Source organism: Petaurus breviceps, unplaced genomic scaffold, assembly GCF_028583685.1.
Source record: "Petaurus breviceps papuanus isolate PSGF00001 unplaced genomic scaffold, PetGlider_PUasm1.0 227, whole genome shotgun sequence".
Lineage (NCBI taxonomy): Eukaryota > Metazoa > Chordata > Mammalia > Diprotodontia > Petauridae > Petaurus > Petaurus breviceps.
The window spans coordinates 6,251,686-6,259,443 of NW_027185896.1; the positions used below are offsets into that span (position 1 = coordinate 6,251,686).

The window sequence follows — 7,758 nt, forward strand, 5'->3', positions numbered from 1 at the left end:
GCTTTCTTTTCTGATTTATGTCTTCCCGCGTTAGAGAGTAAGCTTCTTGAAGACCAGGACCATCTTTCTTTTCCATATTTGTATCCCCAGGTCTTTAGCACTGTGCTTGGCATGGAGTCGCTGCTCAATAAATGTTTACTGACTTGACTATCCACTCCAGAAGGGACAAGGCTTTATGAAAATTACAAAGAGGAGGTGTTAGGCTCGATATTAGAGAAAACTTGTAACCATTCGAGCGATGGAAAAAATCAAACCGGCTGCTTGTGGAAGGTTGTGGTTTTCTTTTTCTGAGTTCAATTAATAATAGTTAATAAATTTATTAAGTGGCTACTCAATGAATGCCAGGCAGGTAGTACCAGTGGATTGAGCACTGGGCTTAGAATCAGGAAGACAACAGAAAGCTGAAGGTGAGTGTGAAATGAAAGGGGGGGAGAATGGTATAGAAGTCAAAGACTAAAATGAGGGCAGCTGGTGCTCCTTAAATGGAGGTTGAGGAATTCATGACTCCACCCTTCACTCAGAGTTGGAAAGGGTACTGATGATGAGTTAGTATTAGGACTAATCTTTTCAAGATTCTGCAAGATCTTGCAGGATGTTGGAATTTCCCAATGAAAAACTATGGGGGTGGGTGGAGGAGAAGCCACAGCAGTGTGGAAAAATAAAAAAGAAGTCTAAAATGAGTGCAGCCAGATGGGCATTGAGGAAACTTCAGTTAAATAAGGTCTTCCATTAAAGCCCACACAATCCCTGGTATGACATATGTCATAGGGGAGATTTTTGTTCAGTTATGAGTTGGACTAGTTCAGAGGCCTCCTGAGACTGAAGCTCTGGGATTCTGGGAAGGCCTGGCTCCAGATTCTATGATCTGTGCATGCCTATGTGTGTGTGCATGGGCATACATATGTGTACCTCTCTTTGTTTTGATCCCTGAGTTTGTGTGCCCTATGCCATTCATTCAGATTAGCATGTGTACAGCATATGGGGACATTGGGGGAAGACACAAAGCCACACAAATCTACAACAGGATCTCTGCTTTCATGGAGCCTACACTGTGGCAGAAGAATGTGAAACAATACAGATACTCCAAAGAAGGCATTCTGGGGTGGCTCCCTGGAAGAAGCTGGCATTTAAGATGGAGCTGGAAAAGAATAGGTTGGGGTTCAATGGATAGAAGTTGGAAAGGAGAAAATTCCAGGCATAGGAAACAATGAGCAAAGTCATGGAGCATCCCCCTTTCTCTCCTCAGTAATTATATAAGGTCTTTCAGTTTATAATCTCAAAGCACCTCTTGTGGGAAGGGATCTTTGGCCCTAAGGGGGAATAAGTCCCAGGGAAGGAGGAGATCTGCATGGGTGGAGGGTAGGGAGTGACTAGAAGGGCTACTTCTTTAGAATCATCTGGTTCTTCCAGCTGTGACTGCAATTACATCTTTCCAATCAGGAAGTCCTTCTGGTTGTCTCAACCAAGTCTTCCTATGTCCATTTCCTTTCCTTATGGCCTCAGTAGGGAGAGACGTAATTGCTCCCCTTCTCTGGGGTGGCATTTGAGTGTCTTCTGCATCCTGGAGTGGAAGAGACAATAGTGAATCTTCGGTGGGCTTGGGACAATTTAAGGGAGTTAAGTGCTAGTCCAGTCCTAGGTTTCATTCTCTCTGTACATCAGGAGGGGTGCTCACAGCCAAGATTAGTAGCCTCTTAGAGTCCCAGGTTAGTGTGCTTCATAAAAAGGGGAAGATGTAGGGGAAATCTTCAGAAAGGATGTCCTCCTTGACGTCGTTACCATCCTTAGAAGTTGTGCAAGTGACTCACAGAACAGAGAGTACTCTGACATCATCACCTTTGCCTACATACCTTCTTCTAAACAATGGCAAGGAAGGATTACTTGTCTGTAATATAACCTCCCTCTGTTCTGCTTCCCCTAGTAGAAAGTAAGCTCCTTGAAGCTAGGGACTGGAGTTTTATTTGGTTTTTGTATCCCCAATATCTAGCACAGTGCCTTGAACACAGTAGGTCCTCAATCAAAGTTTATTGAACTTAGTGATCTCTCTCTTTTCCCCCTTCCTGCCCCCACACTGCCATCTAAGTCTATTAATTAGTCTATAATGTCCTTCTCTTATAGACTGGTTATGATATATCCCTTTAGCATGGCGGAGTCTGGAGTCTGCAATGTTTCTATAGGGCATCTCATCTGTAACATCTCTCCCACCTTTCCTCCTTCTTCCCATAGACTGGGAAGTCCAGTTGAGGTGAACTAGCCCACCAAGTCACACCTCAGGAATAGTTACAATTCTGAAGAGCTCCCTTCCCAGTCCTTAATCCCCTGGCCTGACAGTGACCCCCAAGCTTCAGAGTACTTCCTGGCTGAGCTCAACTAGCTTTTCTACAGTAACTCACTCTTGCCCCTATCTCTCCTAGGACTGTTTACATTTTAAAGGAAGTTGTTAGTTGTGCCTGATTCTTCATGCCCCTATTTGGGAATTTCTTGGCAAGGGCATGAGTGCTTTGCCATTTCCTTCTCCAGTTCATTTTATGGATGAGGAAACTGAAGCAAATAGGGTTAAGTGACTTACCCAGAGTCACATAGCTATTAAGGGTCTGAGGTTTGAACAAGGTTCTCCTGACTCTAGGCACCATCTTCTATCCACTTTACCACCTAGCTGCTCTTTAAAGGAAGAAGCAAATTAAAACAAAAGAGTTTCTAATATTAGATTTCAGGTAAGAGGACTGGAGAGAGAGGGACAAGGGATTCAGGTGGAGTGAGTGACAGGAGTTTAAGAAATCATTAAACAGTCCAATCTCATTATACCTTGGAGTGGAGTCACCTGCAAACATAGTGATAAAGCCACTTAAGTGAGTCCCCTTAGAGTACTGGCTCTCAAACATTTTAGTCTCAGGAGTCCCACACAATCTTGAAAATTATTGAGCACCCTGCCCTCCACCCCAAAGAATTTCCCAAGTCCCTTACCTCCATTTTGTCATGGGCTCCTCACAATGGCTCTGGGAGGGAAACAGGACAGGGCAGAAATTATTATTAATTCCATTTTAAAGAAGTAGAAACTGAGCCTCAGGGAATTGGAGATGAGGGCTGAGAATCCTGGTCAGGTGGTCAGAAGACTTAGGTTCAAATCCCAGCTAGCTCTGACTCGTTGGGTGGCCTTGGACAAGCTGCTGCTCCTTTCTGGGCTTCAGTACAGCCCTTTGGAAAAGAAAGGGATCTGAAATTAATACCAAGTGAGGACAGTAGAGCCATAAGGATAGTATTCACAATGACCATGTAAAAGGAAAAGGACAATGTGAAAGGGGAAGAGGGAAAATACTAACACACGTCAAGTGCTGGGCCAGTGGAGAGGGCAATAGGGAGCTACTGGGGGGAGTCATCGTTTGGTTTTTAAATAAGTGTGGATATCAGTTTATTGGTTGTATTATTGTTTAAAGCTAAGTTCACAATAAGTCATGTGGTACAGTGGGAAAATCACTGGATTTGGAATTAGTCTGAGTTCAACTTTCCACTATATTGCTTGTGTGACCTTGTCAAGTCTCTTAATTTTTCTAGGTTCCAATTTCCTCTCTGTAAAATAATGGGGTTGAACTGGATGATTTCTGAGGGCCCTTCCAATGTTCTCTCTCTTTCTCTGTCTCTCTCTTATAAATACATATATATATATATACACACACATATATACCACACACATGTGTGTATACATGTGCATATACATGCATATAAGCATATATATACAATATGTATATATACATACACACATACACTAGGCAGCTAGGTAGGTGGCTCAGTGGATAAAATGCTGGTCCTGGAGTCAGGAAGACTTGAATTCAAATGAAGCCTCAGACAAGTTACTTCACCTGTTTGCCTCAGTTTCCCCAAATATAAAATGGGAATAATAATAGCACCTATTTCCTAGTGTTACTATGAGGATCAAATGAGATAATACTTGTGAAGCACTTAACACAGTGTTTGGCACATAGTAGGTGCTATGTAGATGATGACTATCATTGTATGAACCTGTGATTGAAGGTTCCTTCCAGAAAAGACAAGGGGGAGTCACTTGCTGGCTCATGGTCTGGGTGCCGATGAATCACCAGCTGGATCATCTCATGGTAGCAGGTGGCAAAGCTACTTCCTCTTCGTGGCTTCCTGCTAGAAGAGGCTGCCCAAAGGGCCCTAGAGCCGCCAGCTGCCTTCCCCTTGGGTTCTGTGTTAGCAGTTTGTACTTTGGTGCCTGCCAGCTACCCACTAGGAGGGAGGAGGAAGGGGAGACAGGGAGGTCGACTGTACCTCCTGGAGGAGGAGCAAGAGAAGGAGGAAGAAAACCAGATAGCATCGGTGGGACAGTAGAAAGACCCTGTTGGAGCTGTGATCTTGAGGAAAGTCTCTTTACCTCAATGAGGCTGTTTTCTTTTCTGTAAAAAAGGGGTTTAAGGAGAAGATGACCTCTAGGTCTAAATCGGCCCTGAATTCATGATCCCTCCCTGTCAGAGTATCTTAGACTACAGTACTTTGTGTAATATATGTAGATATACAAGGGCAGCTAGATGGCAAAGTGGATAGAGTGCTGGGCCTGGAATCAGGAAGACTCCTCTTCCTGAGACCAAATCTGACCTCAGACACTAGCTGGGTGATCTTGGGCAAGTCACTTAACTCTGTTTTCCTCAGTTTCCTCGTCTGTAAAATGAGCTGGAGAAGAAATGGCAAAGCACTGCAGTATTTTTGCCAAGAAAACTTCAAATGGAGTCACAAAGACTTGGACATGCCTGAAAAAAATTGAATATACACACACCTATGTAAGTGCACTTATTAACTTTACATAAAAGTATATGCTTTTATTGGTACTTTTGTCAAACCCATTAGAATATAAGTTCCTTTTGAGTAGGGATTGTTTCATTTCTCTGTCCTCCTATCCCAGGCACCTAACACCTTATCTGGCACACAGTAGGAACACAATAGATACTTGTTGAATGATTCATTTAACCTAAATTTGGCTATGAAGGGAAGAGAAAATATCATATCGAAAGAGGAAGAACATAAGGGAATGAGAAAGAGACTAACATAGTATCTAGACTGAGTGAGGTAATAAAAGGGCCCATGTTCTGTTCTGCTCAGAACCCATCAGAAATATTGTATCCAGTTTTCAGCACATTTCGAAGACTTTGTTAAGCTGGAGAGTGTTCTGAGAAGGGTGATCAGGCTGGTAAAGGGCCTTGATCTACATTTTCTACTTCCATTTTTCATCTCTCAATTACACTCAACCTTCGGGAATCTTTCCTCTTAACTTCCCCCACCTCCCATCCTACGACAGTTGCTCCCTCTAAGATTTAAGATCATCAGTGACCTTCTACTCACCAAATCCAAAGGGCTTTTCTCAGGCCTGATCCTTCTCTGAAGCTTTTGGTAAGTGTGAATGAATATTCTCCGAAAGATTGGCTTCAGAAATATTGTTCTCCTCCCAAGTCTTAGGTACAAATTTTCCTCAGTTTCCTCAATCTTGCCCCAAGTGCCGTGGTTGTGGTTTGTCCATCATTCTAAAAGAGGACCAAGACATCAGGGAGGTGATGCCATGGACTTTTAAGTGAATTGGATTTAAGTGAGGCAGGGCTGTGCAGTCACCAGCCACACTTTCTCTTCTGAAGCCATCTGGGTCCAGTGGTCAGATATAGATCAGAATGACTGGAGATGGCCCAGCTCCCAAGTGCTACATTATCTGTGTGAGCTTGGGAGAGGCCCTTCTCTACATCTCAGTTTCCTTATCTGTCAGTGGCCTTTGTATTTCATATATTAATAATCTTATTGTGGGGAGACTACTTTAGTAATCTAGTGCTATAATCAGAGTGTGTGAGAGATTGAGGTGGGGGAAGGGGGAGAAGAAACCTGCTGGCTGGGAGTCAGGAACGTTTAATCCTAGGAATTTATGTGTTCTACTTTGGCACTTTATTTTTTTGAGTTGAGTGTGAACATTGATGGCTGCACAGAAAAGGGTAATTTTTTTCTTTTTTAGATAAAAGTATTTATTCATTTGTATCATATGTATCTTTTTAAGATAAAAGTATTTATTCATTTGTAGATTACATTCTCATTTTTAACAGAACTAGACTCAAATCCTTTTTTTTTTTACAAAATTAAGAGGGATGTGGTTTCTTCTAACCACTGTGTTAGGCTTAATAAACAGCAGTAAATCTAAACAGGATTATCAATTTTTTTTTTTTTGCTTTTTGGAGGGAGTAGGGCAGGGTAATTGGGGTTAAGTGACTTGCCCAACGTCACACGGCTACTGTTAAGTGTCTGAGGTTGCATTTGAACTCAGGTCCTCCTGACTCACTTTGACGACACCTAGTTGCCCCAAAGGTATCATTTCTGTCACAAATATTCCAAAGCTTTCATTGGGGTTCAGTTAAGCTATGATAAAGCATCTTGCACAGTGACCAAGGTCTTCATGAAACCAAACTATAAACATAAATAAAATCTCTGTTCTCTATTTTGTACTTTCTAGATGAAGGCTTCCCGGGAAGAATACCAGGAAAGGGTAATTAAGGTGGAATGGACTCCACTACATTTGGAGTCCAAGAACTTAGGTTTTAACCTTGTCCCTAGTACTTGCTACCTGTTTTGTGAAGTGGGGGAATTCATCTCCTCATCTGTAAAATTCTCTAGATCCTCCCTAGGGACTAAGGTTTCCTGTCCCTGGGGCTGAACTGGCCCAATTGGATCAAAGATTTAGGCCTGGAAGGGTCCCCAAGAGGCCATCAGTGTAACCACCTCCTTTAACAAATTAGAAAAAGAAAGCCCAGAGTGGTTCAGCAGCCTACCCAGGTTTACACGGCTAATATGGGTTTAAAATAGGATTTGAACACAGGTCTTCCTGACTCCAAGGACAGTTCTCTTTCCACGATATGTGGATAGACAGTACTCCACCCACACTGCCTCTTTCTTTGGTGGGTGGATTAATGAGCGTAATGTCACTTAGCTAACCATATCTAGCCAGACTTACATCCCATCCGGCTGCCAACCAAGGTCATCTAGTCATCGGTTTTGTCACTAGATGCGTGCATCCCTTCTGTCCCCTTCCCTCCATTTCCTGCTTTGGGCACAGTAATCACATCAAATCTACATTGCTCCTGGGAAGTGGAACGTCAATCCCATGGACTGGTTTAGCATCCCAGTGACTTTCCAGGCACTAATCACCGGTCCCCTATATGTCTTCTTCGGCTAGAAAGTAAACTCCCTGAGGGCTGGGACTAACTTACTTGGCATGTAGCACTTAATGAACGTTTTTGTATTCATTCATTCATTCATTCATTCATTCATTCATTCCGGCTGAAAATTTTACGATAGTCTGGACCTGGGGCCCGGCACGGATGGGCAGTAAGTACCGAGTTTGGGCAGGTGTATAAGCTCGACCTCTGCCCACGTTCGGGCAGAGATCCCCGGGCTGCCAACACCAAAGCAGGCTCTCAGCCGGTAAGATGGACGCTTCCGGCTTTCTCTCTCCGCGGAGCCGCGGTGCTCGTGCCTCCGCTCGGTGCACTCCCTGCCCTCCAAGGGGGCGGGAAGGATAAAGTATGCGCCCCGGAGCAGCCCCGCCCCCGCCCCGACGTGCTCCCGGCTGGTGCACGCCTCCGCCTCCACCTGCGCACCTGCGCCCCCATCCACCTCTCCGGGGCCCGGGCCCGCCCACCCTCGCCCGTCGGACTCCCGGGAAGGGAAGGTCTGGGGGAGGGGAGCGGGAGGAGGGGGTTCTGGAGCTCCACC

General features: G+C 44.3%; 1 long non-coding RNA gene across 2 annotated transcripts; it reads right to left on the bottom strand.

Annotated features, from left to right (window-relative positions):
• Positions 1-288: 288 nt before the first annotated feature.
• On the bottom strand, positions 289-7,632 carry LOC138166936 (uncharacterized). Of its 2 annotated transcripts, none has more exons than XR_011169779.1 (5): positions 7,380-7,632; positions 5,356-5,534; positions 4,655-4,766; positions 2,965-3,195; positions 289-1,561 (listed from the first exon to the last, which is right to left on the bottom strand). It is a non-coding gene; the product is annotated as an uncharacterized lncRNA (long non-coding RNA). The 2 variants fall into 2 exon arrangements; XR_011169778.1 differs by having other exon boundaries at positions 7,254-7,632.
• Positions 7,633-7,758: the final 126 nt, after the last annotated feature.